The sequence below is a fragment of the Pagrus pagrus genome (assembly GCF_965226575.1).
Source record: "Pagrus pagrus genome assembly, chromosome: 9".
NCBI lineage: Eukaryota > Metazoa > Chordata > Actinopteri > Spariformes > Sparidae > Pagrus > Pagrus pagrus.
Genome location: NC_140193.1, coordinates 12,098,989 through 12,113,932, shown reverse-complemented (window position 1 = coordinate 12,113,932; position 14,944 = coordinate 12,098,989). Strand labels below are relative to the sequence as shown.

The window sequence follows — 14,944 nt, the reverse complement described above, 5'->3', positions numbered from 1 at the left end:
GTAACAATGGCTCGGTTCTGCCGTAGTTCGCACATGACTATGACAGGCGGAAGGAGAAGTAGTTCCTATCAACTCTATAGACTAATCCTGGTGACAGCGTTGTTACTTTATTACGGCGTCACTGTTAATAGTAAATCACACATTTAGCACAAAATTACTGAGTTTAAATTTTAATATTTTTAATCTGAAAAACGATTCTAGAGCAGAAACGTTTGGGACGGTTGGTAGCGATATTTCCGGATCAATCCGCACAGAAGTCGTTGGGCCATGCTGCGGCCATGTTTTGCGTATTTTATTTGTCAATTATTTTATTTTCCTGTCGGTATATTAAGTTATGTATCTGTTTCTCTGAAGTGTTATTGCTTATTTTCTATTGTATTGTAACGTTAAGGGAATTAAACAAAAAAAAAAAGAAAAGAAAAAAGTAGGACACAAAATGGCGGGACCCAACCAGTTATGTACGTTAGTTGCCCTGTCTGAGAGTGCTCCAAACACAAGAAGTCATCATAAAAACAGCCTAAGGACGCCATAATTGAAGCACTTAACTTAAGGTAAGGTAATATTATGTTAGTAAGATACTGTAGCTATGTGTTGTGACCGGTAGCCAATACATGACCAATTTGATAAAAGGAAAAAAGAAACCTGGACACCTCACTAGGTAGACTCACTAGCCTTAGCTAACATTTAGATAGCTAGTTGCCTTCAAATGAATACATTACGCTAGCTTGTTGATAGCTTACACTTGTTATCACTTGCCATCTTAGCTGTTTGATAATAAATCAATCAATTGTTTACTGTGTCCAACACAAAATCAATGCTAGCCTAGCTAATCTAAACTACACTAAAGCCACTAAACACACATGATTTGTCTTGGCCATATTTGTCATATAGCTAAACTGTCCACCTCTATGTTGATTAATGCTTCAGTCATACACTCGGTCAGTAGTCCTGAAATGGATTCTTTTTTATTTGTCCAGTAACAAAAAAAGAAATGGCATTGCGTTTTCGAAAGTCCTCAGCTCCCTCTCATTACGTAGCAAATACAAATCAGTTCCTATTTATAAATACATGTTTTAGCTATGACTGTCTCCTTATAAATTTGGTGTTAGCAAAGCATATAACTGGAGACGCTGGGGATTGATCCCAGGACCTTGTACATGCGAAGCACACACTCTACCACTGAGCTACATCCCCCCTTATAATAGTGTTAGGGCTGCCTGATGAATTATTTAAACAATTTCTCAAGTCTTTTAGCAGAATCTAAATTGTTAAATTGCATGTCAACACTTAAATCCATAATCTGTCTACCCTCATTGGAGATGCTGGGGATTGATCCGAGGATCTTATACATCCAGAGCTACATGCCCCTTGTTACTGCTGCTGGCCGGCTCACAATTCAGATATTTAACATCGTGATGTACCTCTATGTAAATACAGTTATAACAGGATCTGTCACTGTGTATTATTAAAGAAGGTGTTGGAGCGTTGTACGTGCAAAGTTCACACTCTACACTGAGCTATATCCCTCTCATGACATTTGACCAAATCAGTGATGGATTTGTATAAATTTAAAGTCGGATTTCATCCCGTTTGTGCAAACAGAACAGCTAAAAGCGCAGATCTCTGTGCTCATCAGAGGTTATCAGCCATGTTGGAGATGCTGGGGATTGATCCCAGGACCTTGTACATGCGAAGCACACGCTCTACCACTGAGCTACATCCCCTTATGTTGGTGTTGTCTGCTTGATGGATAAATTAATCAATTTCTAAAGTCTTTTAGTGTTTATATTACATGTCAATTCATCACTCTAAAGACTCCTTTCTCTCTATAAATGCAGTTCAAAGACAATCAGTCAGCTTTATGTAACAGAAGTACGGTGACAGCTATATTGGAGATGCTGGGGATTGATCCCAGGACCTTGTACATGCAAAGCACACGCTCTACCACTGAGCTACATCCCCCTTATGTCAGCTTCAAGGCTGCCTGATAAATTAATTTTATCATGCCTTTTAATTGTCCAGAGAGATGTAATTGAATAAATCACTTAAAAGAGACCTCCCTCTGTGTAAGGGTCAATGACGTGACGCAATTTTTTTTTGTGTTCTTATGGTTCAGTTGAATTTAAAAAGGTTAAAATTTGAAAATAAAAGTACAAATTACTTGCATACATTCTCTTTTTGAAGACCTCATCTAAAATTTCTGGATTTAATCAATTTTCAGAGAATATTCAGGGGATAATGGCAAAAATGTCAATGAGGTGTAACCATAAAGACTATGTACCAAATAGTTTAACTTGTTCAAAAAGGTGAAATTCTCAATAAAACAGCCTATCAACTAGTTTGGCATAATCTTACATTTGTGTTGTTTAATAATGAATAAAATAAATGGAACACCATTGTTCATTATAATTAATTTGGGGAATCGTGTCTGTCAAGTCAACTTCCTAAAGTGTCAAGGTGGTGTCACCAACATTCAAGGAGCCATTTTGTTAATTTGTGCAAGAAGACCGTGTGACAGGAAATTATATCACAGAGAAGGTCCCCTGATTAGCCTAACTGCTGCATGAAGAGATTAGTCACTCTCTTTGAAATCTTGATAATTTGACATTTTTAAGGTATGGTCAGGTGTGCTTAGGGTTACATGTCAAATGGTATGACTCCAGGAAAACATTTGTCATTCATAATAATTGTAAAAATAAGTATTTCTTTTAAAAAATGTGTTTGGATCTTCACACCAAGGCCATGTGCTTACATAGGTGTCCATCATAATGCCTGTTACATTTGAATTTAAATTAAAATGTCAAATGGTGTAACTGGTTGCACCATCTGACTTTTATTACATTCCTTTTGGTTAGAGGCCGATTTTGTCAAATATCAGTAGTTTATGATGCTGATTAAAGATGTAATATGAACTTACTTACTATGTGGAACTATTTTCAAGTGTTAAGTGTTATATTTCTTATAAGGAAGTGGTGATTTATCCACAACTTTATTATTAAAGCTCTGGAAGGTTAGGATAAAATCGTTATTTTGCATGGCTTTGATATTTTTTAAATGTTTAGCTTTAATATATATTTGTATTTCATTCAATTTTAAGCAATATATAGTGTAATATATGTAATTTCATAATGTAGCAGAATGAAGTGGATGAACAGTGACACTGTTGAACATGAACAGCAGCTTTAAAAAGACTTAAAACTCCAATAATATCAGAATTGTTAACGACTTATGCCCTGAGACCAGGAGAGATTCACCTGCCCTCAGACAACTTCTGCCCTGAGACCAGGAGAGATTCACCTGCCCTCAGACAACTTCTACCCTGAGACCAGAGGAGACAGTTGACTCCCTTTTGTCCAACTACGTTGCCTTAAAACAGAAAAATACAACTTCTGCCCTGAGACCAGGAGAGATTCACCAGCCCTCAGACAAAATTGTGGGAAACAATGGTCTCTGCCCTGGGACCAGATGAGACTGAACAGCCATGAGGAAAATCCTACAAAACTACTTCTGCCCTGAAACCAGAAGAGACAGCTGACTCCCTTTTTTCCAACTACGTTGCCCTGAGAACAGAATATTATGACTTCTGCCCTGAGACCAGGAGAGATTCACCTGCCCTCAGACAACTTCTGCCCTGAGACCAGAGGAGACAGTTGACTCCCTTTTGTCCAACTACGTTGCCTTAAAACAGAAAAATACAACTTCTGCCCTGAGACCAGGAGAGATTCACCTGCCCTCAGACAAAATTGTGGGAAACAATGGTCTCTGCCCTGGGACCAGATGAGACTGAACAGCCATGAGGAAAATCCTACAAAACTACTTCTGCCCTGAGACCAGAAGAGACAGTTGACTCCCTTTTTTCCAACTATGTTACCCTGAGAACAGAAAATTATGACTTCTGCCCTGAGACCAGGAGGGATTCCCTTAATTGTCACTGACCTGTAAACAGAATCTGTTGTTTATCACCACATTACTGAAGAAGAGAGAGCACCATGTTGGAGATGCTGGGGATTGATCCCAGGACCTTGTACATGCAAAGCACACGCTCTACCACTGAGCTACATCCCCTTGTGTTAATCTCTGGTCTGCCTGATGGATAGATTAATCCATTTCTAAAGTCATTTATCTTTTAGTTTTTGTATTACTGTACATGTCAATTCATCACTCTAAAGAGCCCTTCCTCTCTGTTAAAGAGAATCAGTCATCTTTATGTAACTGAAGAAGGGTGACAGCTATGTTGGAGGTGCTGGGGATTGATCGCAGGAGCTTGTACAATTCTGATATTTTACATAGGAATGTAGAAGGCTAGTGTTACTTTTTGTGAATGCAGTTATAACAAGGTCTGTCACTGTGTATTATTAAAGAAGGTTGAGTGCTGTGTTGGAGCGTAGTACATGCAAAGTTCACACTCTACACTGAGCTACATCCCTCTCACCACATTTGACCAAATCAGTGATGGATTTGTATTTAAAGTCTGATTTGATCCTTGTTGTGGCTTTATGCAAACAAGGAGCTGTAAATTCAGATGTCTGTGCTCAACAGAGGTTATCAGCCATGTTGGAGATGCTGGGGATTGATCCCAGGACCTTGTACATGCAAAGCACATGCTCTACCACTGAGCTACATCCCCTTATATCAGTTTTAGATTTGCCTGATGAATAAATTAATCAATTTTCTTTCCAAGGACCTTGTACAATTGAGATATTTTACATAGTAATGTAGGAGCCTTTTTCCCTTTATGTACATGTAATCATAACAGAGTCCATCACTGTGTATTATTAAAGAAGGTTGAATGCTGTGTTGGAGCGTTGTAAAGTTCACACTCTACACTGAGCTACGTCCCTCTCACCACATTTGACCAAATCAGTGATGGATTTTTATACATTTAAAGTGTGATTTCATCCCGTTTGTGCAAACAGAAAAGCTACAAACTCAGATCTCTGTGGTCATCAGAGGTTATCAGCTATTTTGGAGATGCTGGGGATTGATCCCAGGACCTTGTACATGCAAAGCACACGCTCTACCACTGAGCTACATCCCCTTATGTTAGGCTTAGATCTGCTTGATGGATAAATTAATCAATTTCTAAAGTCATTTAGCTTTTAGTTGTTGTATTACATGTCAATTCATCACTCTAAAGAACCCTTCCTCTCTGTAAATGCAGTTCAAAGATAATCAGTCAGCTTTATGTAATTGAAGAAGGGTGACAGCTATGTTGGAGATGCTGGGGATTGATTCCAGGACCTTGTACAATTCTTATACTTTACATGGGAATGTAGAAGGCTTTTGTACCTCTATGTAAAAGTAGTTATAACAAGGTCCGTCAATGTGTTGGAGCGTTGTACATGCAAAGTTCACACTCTACACTGAGCTACGTCCCTCTCACCACATTTGACCAAATCAGTGATCGATTAGTCTAAATTTGATGTCTGATTTCATCCCGTTTGTGCAAACAGAACAGCTACAAACTCAGATCTCTGTGCTCAACAGAGGTTATCAGCCATGTTGGAGATGCTGGGGATTGATCCCAAGACCTTGTACATGCGAAGCACACGCTCTACCACTGAGCTACATCCCCACGCAATGTGTACACTATTCGGCTCACAATTCAGATATTTTACATAGTAATGTAGTAGGCTTTTGCTTCTCTATGTAAATGCAGTTATAACAGGCTCTGTCATTGTGTATAATTAAAGAGGGTTGACTGCTGTGTCAGAGCAATGTATATAAAAAGCACACAATAACTCTGGTACTTCCCTCTCTATAGCTGTGACCAAATTAGTGATGGATAGCTTATCTTGAAACCATTTTGAGCCTCTGTGTAAACATTTCAGCTCTAAATTGAGACTTCTGCTTAATATTACAGGAGAAATCCTGCCAACTTGGAGATGCTGGGGATTGAACCCAGGACCTTGTACATGCAAAGCACACGCTCTACCACTGAGCTACATCTCCCTTACTTCATTGTCAAGGCTTCTCGATAAATTACTTATCAATTTTACCATGCCTTTTAGTTGTTTAGAGAGATGAAATTGAATAAATCACTTGAAAGATACCTCCATCTGTGGAAACAGGATGAGTTGTTTAAAAACACATTACTGAAGAAGAGAGAGCAACACGTTGGAGATGCTGGGGATTGATCCCAGGACCTTGTACATGCAAAGCACACGCTCTACCACGGAGCTACATCCCCCTATATTTGCGCTAGGTCTGCCTGATGGATAGATTAATCAGTTTGATTTAATCAAAAGTCTTAGCTTTTAGTTGTTTTATTACATGTCAGTTCATCACTCTAAAGAGCCCTTCCCCTTTATATATGCAGTTCAAAGAGAATCAGTCAGCTTTATGTAATTTAAGAAGGGTGACATCTATGGAGGTGCTGGGGATTGATCGCAGGAGCTTGTACAATTCTGATATTTTACATAGGAATGTAGAAGGCTTTTGTACCTCTATGTAAAAGCAGTTATAATAAGGTCCATCGCTGTGTATTATTAAAGAGGGTTGACTGCTGTGTTAGAGCAATGTATATAAAAAGCCCACAATAACTCTGGTACTTCCCTCTCTATAGCTTTGACCAAATTAGTGATGGACTAATGTGACTCTGTTTAATATTACAGGAGAACACCTGCCATGTTGGAGATGCTGGGACCTTGTACATGCAAAGCACACGCTCTACCACTGAGCTACATCCCCTTGTGTTAGTGTTATGTCTGCCTGATGGATAGATTAATCAATTTCTAAAGTCTCTCTGGTCTTAGTTGTTGTATTACATGTAAATTCATCACTCTAAAGAGCCCTTCCTCTCTGTAAATGCAGTTCAAAGAGAATCAGTCAGGTTTATCTAATTAAAGAAGGGTGACAGCTATGTTGGAGATGCTGGGGATTGATCCCAGGACCTTGTACATGCGAAGCACACGCTCTACCACTGAGCTACATCCCCTTATGTTAGTCTTAGATCTGCTTGATGGATAAATTAATCAATTTCTAAAGTCATTTAGCTTTTAGTTGTTGTATTACATGTCAATTCATCACTCTAAAGAGCCCTTCCTCTCTGTAAATGCAGTTCAAAGATAATCAGTCAGCTTTATGTAATTGAAGAAGGGTGACAACTATGTTGGAGATGCTGGGGATTGATTTCAGGACCTTGTACAATTCTTATACTTTACATAGGAATGTAGAAGGCTTTGGTACCTCTATGTAAAAGTAGTTATAACAAGGTCCGTCACTGTGTTGTACATGCAAAGTTCACACTCTACACTGAGCTACGTCCCTCTCACCACATTTGACCAAATCAGTGATGGATTTGTATTTAAAGTCTGATTTTATCCCTTTTGTGCCTCTATGCAAACAAAGGAGCTGTAAATTCAGATCTCTGTGCTCAACAGAGGTTATGAGACATGTTGGAGATGCTGGGGATTGATCCCAGGACCTTGTACATGCAAAGCAACACGCTCTACCACGGAGCTACATCCCCACGCAAAGTGTACTCTATTCGGCTTACAATTCAGATATTTTACATAGTAATGTAGTAGGCTTTTGCTGCTCTATGTAAATGCAGTTATAACAGGCTCTGTCATTGTGTATAATTAAAGAGGGTTGACTGCTGTGTTAGAGCAATGTATATAAAAAGCCCACAATGACTCTGGTACTTCCCTCTCTATAGCTGTGACCAAATTAGCGATGGACAACTTACCTTGAACCCGTTTGAGCCTCTGTGTAAACATTTCAACTCTAAATTAAGACCTCTGCTTAAGATTACAGGAGAATACCTGCCATGTTGGAGATGCTGGGGATTGAACCCAGGACCTTGTACATGCAAAGCACACGCTCTACCACTGAGCTACATCCCCACGCAATGTGTACTCTATTGGGCTCACAATTCAGATATTTTACATAGTAATGTAGGAGCCTTTTTACCTTTATGTACATGCAGTCATAACAGGATCCGTCATTGTGTATTATTAAAGAAGTTGTTGGGGCGTTGTACATGCAAAGTTCACACTCTACACTGCGCTACGTCCCTCTCACCACATTTGATTAAATCAGTGATGCATTTGTCTAAGTTTGAAGTCTGATTTCATCCTGTTTGTGCAAACAGAACAGCTACAAACTCAGATCTCATCAGAGGTTATGATGGAGATTGATCCCAGGACCTTGTACATGCAAAGCACATGCTCTACATCCCCCTTACGTCATTGTCAAGGCTTCTTGATAAATTACTTATCAATGTTATTATGCCTTTTAGTTGTTTAGAGAGATGAAATTGAGTAAATCACTTGAAAGAGACCTCCATCTGTGGAAACAGAAGGACTTACAACAGGATCAGTTGTTTACAAGCACATTACTGAAGAAGAGAGAGCACCACGTTGGAGATGCTGGGGATTGATCCCAGGACCTTGTACATGCAAAGCACACGCTCTACCACTGAGCTACATCCCCTTGTATTAGTGCTAGGTCTGCCTGATTGATAAATTAATCAATTAAATTTAATCAAAAGTCTTAGCTTTTAGTCGTTTTATTACATGTCATTTCATCACTCTAAAGAGCCCTTCCCCTCTATATATGCAGTTCAAAGAGAATCAGTCGGCTTTATGTAATTGAAGAAGGGTGACAGCTATGTTGGAGATGCTGGGAGCTTGTACAATTCAGATAATTTACATAGGAATGTAGAAGGCTTTTGTACCTCTATGTAAATGCAGTTATAACAAGGTCCGTCACTGTGTATTATTAAAGAAGGTTGAATGCTGTGTTGTAAAGTTCACACTCTTCACTGAGCTACGTCCCTCTCACCACATTTGACCAAATCAGTGATGGATTAGTCTACATTTGATGTCTGATTCCACCCCGTTTGTGCAAATAGAACAGCTACTAACTCAGATCTCTGTGCTTATCAGACATGTTGGAGATGCTGGGGATTGATCCCAGGACCTTGTACATGCGAAGCACACGCTCTACCACTGAGCTACATCCCCTTATTTTAGTCTTAGATCTGCTTGATGGATAAATTAATCAATTTCTAAAGTCATTTAGCTTTTAGTTGTTGTATTACATGTCAATTCATCACTCTAAAGAGCCCTTCCTCTCTGTAAATGCAGTTCAAAGATAATCAGTCAGCTTTATGTAATTGAAGAAGGGTGACAACTATGTTGGAGATGCTGGGGATTGATCCCAGGACCTTGTACAATTCTTATACTTTACATAGGAATGTAGAAGGCTTTTGTACCTCTATGTAAAAGTAGTTATAACAAGGTCCGTCACTGTGTTGGAGCGTTGTACATGCAAAGTTCACACTCTACACTGAGCTACGTCCCTCTCACCACATTTGACCAAATCAGTGATGGATTAGTCTAAATTTGATGTCTGATTTCATCCCGTTTGTGCAAACAGAACAGCTACAAACTCAGATCTCTGTGCTCAACAGAGGTTATCAGCCATGTTGGAGATGCTGGGGATTGATCCCAAGACCTTGTACATGCGAAACACACGCTCTACCACTGAGCTACATCCCCACGCAGCGGGTACTCTATTCGGCTTACAATTCAGATATTTTACATAGTAATGTAGTAGGCTTTTGCTGCTCTATGTAAATGCAGTTATAACAGGCGCTGTCATTGTGTATAATTAAAGAGGGTTGACTGCTATGTTAGAGCGATGTATATAAAAAGCCCACAAGAGAATTCCTGCCATGTTGGAGATGATGGGGATTGATCCCAGGACCTTGTACAATTCTGATACTTTACATAGGAATGTAGAAGGCTTTTGTACCTCTATGTAAAAGCAGTTATAACAAGGTCCGTCATTGTGTTGGAGCGTTGTACATGCAAAGTTCACACTCTACACTGAGCTACATCCCTCTCACCACATTTTACCAAATCAGTGATGGATTTGTATTTAAAGTCTGATTTTATCCCTTTTGTGCATCGATGCAAACAAAGCAGCTATAAATTCAGATGTCTGTGCTCAACAGAGGTTACCAGCCATCTTGGAGATGCTGGGGATTGATCCCAGGACCTTGTACATGCAAAGCACACGCTCTACCACTGAGCTACATCCCCTTATGTTAGTCCTACAGTAGGTCTGCCTGATTGATAAATTAATCAAAAGTCTTAGCTTTTAGTTGTTTTATTACATGTCAGTTCATCACTCTAAAGAGCCCTTCCCCTCTATATATGCAGTTCAAAGAGAATCAGTCAGCTTTATGTAATTGAAGAAGGGTGACAGCTATGTTGGAGATGCTGGGAGCTTGTAAAATCCAGATATTTTACATAGTAATGTAGTAGCTACAAACTCAGATCTCTGTGCTTATCAGAGATTATCAGCTATGTTGGAGATGCTGGGGATTGATCCCAGGACCTTGTACATGCGAAGCACACGCTCTACCACTGAGCTACATCCCCTTTTTTTAGTCTTAGATCTGCTTGATGGATAAATTAATCAATTTCTAAAGTCATTTAGCTTTTAGTTGTTGTATTACATGTCAATTCATAGTAATGTAGGAGGCTTTTGCTGCTCTATGTAAATGCAGTTATAACAGGCGCTGTCATTGTGTATAATTAAAGAGGGTTGACTGCTGTGTTAGAGCAATGTAAATAAAAAGCCCACAAGAGAATTCCTGCCATGTTGGAGATGATGGGGATTGATTCCAGGACCTTGTACAATTCTGATGCTTTACATAGGAATGTAGAAGGCTTTTGTACCTCTATGTAAAAGCTGTTATAACAAGGTCCGTCATTGTATTGGAGCGTTGTACATGCAAAGTTCACACTCTACACTGAGCTACATCCCTCTCACCACATTTTGCCAAATCAGTGATGGATTTGTATTTAAAGTCTGATTTTATCCCTTTTGTGCATTGATGCAAACAAAGCAGCTATAAATTCAGATGTCTGTGCTCAACAGAGCTTATCAGCCATGTTGGAGATGCTGGGGATTGATCCCAGGACCTTGTACATGCAAAGCACACGCTCTACCACTGAGCTACATCCCCTTATGTTAGTCCTACAGTAGGTCTGCCTGATTGATAAATTAATCAATTTAATTTAATCAAAAGTCTTAGCTTTTAGTTGTTTTATTACATGTCAGTTCATCACTCTAAAGAGCCCTTCCCCTCTATATATGCAGTTCAAAGAGAATCAGTCGGCTTTATGTAATTGAAGAAGGGTGACAGCTATGTTGGAGATGCTGGGAGCTTGTACAATCCAGATATTTTACATAGTAATGTAGTAGGCTTTTGTACCTCTATGTAAATGCAGTTATGACAAGGGCCGTCATTGTGCATTATTAAAGAAGGTTGAATGCTGTGTTTGAGCGTTGTACATGCAAAGTTCACTCTCTACACTGAGCTACGTCCCTCTCACCACATTTGACCAAATCAGTGATGGATTTGTCCAAATTTGATGTATGATTTCATCCCGTTTGTGCAAAAAGAACAGCTACAAACTCAGATCTCTGTGCTCAACAGAGGTTATCAGCCATGTTGGAGATGCTGGGGATTGATCCCAAGACCTTGTACATGCGAAGCACACGCTCTACCACTGAGCTACATCCCCACGCAACGTGTACTCTATTCGGCTCACAATTCAGATATTTTACATAGTAATGTAGGAGGCTTTTGCTGCTCTATGTAAATGCAGTTATAACAGGCTCTGTCATTGTGTATAATTAAAGAGGGTTGACTGCTGTGTTAGAGCAATGTATATAAAAAGCCCACAATAACTCTGGTACTTCCCTCTCTATAGCTTTGACCAAATTAGTGATGGATAGCTTACCTTGAACCCATTTTGAGCCTCTGTGTAAACATTTCAGCTCTAAATTAAGACCTCTGCTTAATATTACAGGAGAAATCCTGCTAACTTGGAGATGCTGGGGATTGAACCCAGGACCTTGTACATGCAAAGCACACGCTCTACCACTGAGCTACATCCCCTTGTGTTAGTGTTATGTCTGCCTGATTGATAGATTAATCAATTTGTAAAGTCTCTCCGGTCTTAGTTGTTTTATTACATGTCACTTCATCACTATAAAGAGCCCTTCCTCTCTGTAAATGCAGTTCAAAGAGAATCAGTCAGCTTTATGTAATTAAAGAAGGGTGACAGCTATGTTGGAGATGCTGGGGATTGATCGCAGGACCTTGTACAATTTGGATATTTTACATAGTAATGTAGAAGGCTAGTGTACCTTTATGTAAATGCAGTTATAACAGGGTCTGTCACTGTGTATTATTAAAGGTTGAGTGCTGTGCTGGAGCGTTGAACATGTGAAGCACACGCTCTACCACTGAGCTACATCCCCTTTATATGAGTGTTAGGGCTGCCTGATGTATAAATTAATCACTTTTCTTTCCCAGGACCTTGTACAATTCAGATATTTTACATAGTAATGTAGGAGCCTTTTTCCCTTTATGTACATGCAGTCATAACAGGATCCGTCACTGTGTATTATTAAAGAAGATGTTGGAGCGTTGTACATTAAAGAAGGTTGAATGCTGTGTTGGAGCGTTGTAAAGTTCACACTCTTCACTGAGCTACGTCCTTCTCACCACATTTGACTAAATCAGTGATGCATTTGTCTAAGTTTGAAGTTTGATTTCATCCTGTTTGTCCAAACAGAACAGCTACAAACTCAGATCTTTGTGCTCATCAGAGGTTATGTTGGAGATGCTGGGGATTGATCCCAGGACCTTGTACATGCAAAGCACACGCTCTACCACTGAGCTACATCCCCCTTACGTCATTATAAAGGCTTCTTGATAAATTACTTAAAAATGTTATAATGCCTTTTAGTTGTTTAGAGAGAAGAAATTGAATAAATCACTTGAAAGAGACCTCCATCTGTGGAAACAGAAGGAGTTACAACAGGATCAGTTGCTTATAAACACATTACTGAAGAAGAGCTACACTGAGCTACATCCCTCTCACCACATTTGACCAAATCAGTGATGGATTTGTATAAATTTGAAATCTAATTTTTTCCCTTGTGTGCCTCTATGCAAACAAAGCAGCTATAGATTTAGACCTCTGTGCTCAACAGAGATTATCAGCCATGTTGGAGATGCTGGGGATTGATCCCAGGACCTTGTACATGCGAAGCACACGCTCTACCACTGAGCTACATCCCCCACACTACTGGTACTCTACTCGGCTTACAATTCAGATATTTTACATAGTAATGTAGGAGGCTTTTGCTGCTGTAAGTAAATGTGGTTATAACAGGCTCTGTTATTGTGTATTATTAAAGAAGGTTGACTGCTGTGTTAGAGCGATGTATATGAAAAGTCCACAATATCTCTGGTACTTCTATAGCTTTGACCAAATTAGTGACGGATAACTTTACCTGGATCCCTTTTGAGCCTCTGTGCAAACATTTCAGTTGTAACTTGAGACCTCTCTGTATCACAGGAGAAATCCAGCCATGTTGGAGATGCTGGAGATTGTACCCAGGACCTTGTACATGTGAAGCACACGCTCTACCACTGAGCTACAGCCCTCGTGTAAATACAAGGTAAGACACAAAGACTGAAGATGCTGGGGATTGAGCTACATCCCCTTGTCTCTTCATGTTGGGTTGACTGATTCATAAGCATTTCACGTTGTCCTTTTCTACATCATCATGTTACACTAAAGGTAAGTGGCACTTTTTTCTGCCTTTCAATGTGATTATAGCTGGTGAGTGGGTGAGTCATAAAATTGTTCATTGCAAATGTATCAGAACAGGCCTGACTTGTTAACTGTCCCTCTAAACTGGGCTCCTCTCAGAAAATTAACATTTTGATGATAGGGTTCTGGACTTGAGACTGAGCTCACCCTGTTACTTTTTTTTTTTTTACCATTTCACTAACTTCATCCTTTATTGGACCCCAAATAGTTTCTACAAAGTGGGTGCTAGTCATCCTGTGGCCCATATCAACATACCAACCACAAAAAATACAAAATTAAAACAGCGCAGTGTCAGTAAGACAAAAAAATGCAATTCAACAGGAAACAGATGAAATAACTCTACATAAATCAACAAACAACAGTAACGCATTACAGAACCATGTTTATTTATTTCTCACCACATTGATCTTTCCCATCCATTTCTTCTTTGTCTTCTCTGTTAACAGTGAACTGATCCTGTAGCTGAAGAGTTTCAGGTTCACACCATCCTTCAGCCTGAGAGCGAGCGGTGAATGTTGACCCTAAATATTTACATCAAGTGACAAAACTACACCACAACCCAGTGTAGATGAAATAGATTGAGCAATGGCACAAAATGGACACAAGAGGGAACCATTTGCTTTTATGAGTGTGGAGCACAGTGTTTGTCTGCAGTGGCACAGAATCCAGGGATGACTGGACAGCAGTAACCTGGATGTTAGAAAAAAGTGGATGAAGAAATAAGATTAAAGCAGCCGTCATTGACCCTTCATAGCTCTGGCATGTAGCTGTCAAGATATCTAAAATAAATGCAAAGATGAACAGACCAATCAACCAAAAAACATAAATCAATATCACAAGTGTCTCATGTGCATTAATTGATTTTTGGTCATTCGGCAGAGGATCTGAAACAAGCTGATGGACACGACACCCTGACATGTCATTATCACATTCTAGTGAATTGATAAAATATTACAAGGCTCTGATTTAGTCTTCACCACCTTCTAATAAACATCTGGTTTTTTTGATACAGTATTCAACGTTCCTCACCAGCTAATTCAGTTTGTCTCATGTTTAGCAGCAGGACAGTGGTTTTGTCAGTGAGTTTGTTTGCTGAAAACAGCTGCCTGCCTCTGCTGGAAAGTTGCCAGTGAGAGTGTAGAGACTCTGCTGCACTGGGTTAGTGTGACGTCTGATGCAGGGAAGTGAAATGGCATCTTTAATAAATGCCATGATGATTGACTGAGGTGTGCGTATGTCATCCGCCTGCTTGGCACTGACTGAGCATCACGTCCTCATACCAAAACGACTGA

General features: G+C 39.6%; 1 long non-coding RNA gene across 1 annotated transcript; it reads left to right on the top strand.

The window, feature by feature from the left end:
• The first annotated feature begins 279 nt into the window (after window positions 1-279).
• LOC311262071 lies at window positions 280-14,465 on the top strand. Its single transcript, XR_014623206.1, has 3 exons — window positions 280-551; window positions 13,395-13,497; window positions 14,099-14,465. It is a non-coding gene; the product is annotated as an uncharacterized lncRNA (long non-coding RNA).
• The last annotated feature ends 479 nt before the right edge of the window (window positions 14,466-14,944 follow it).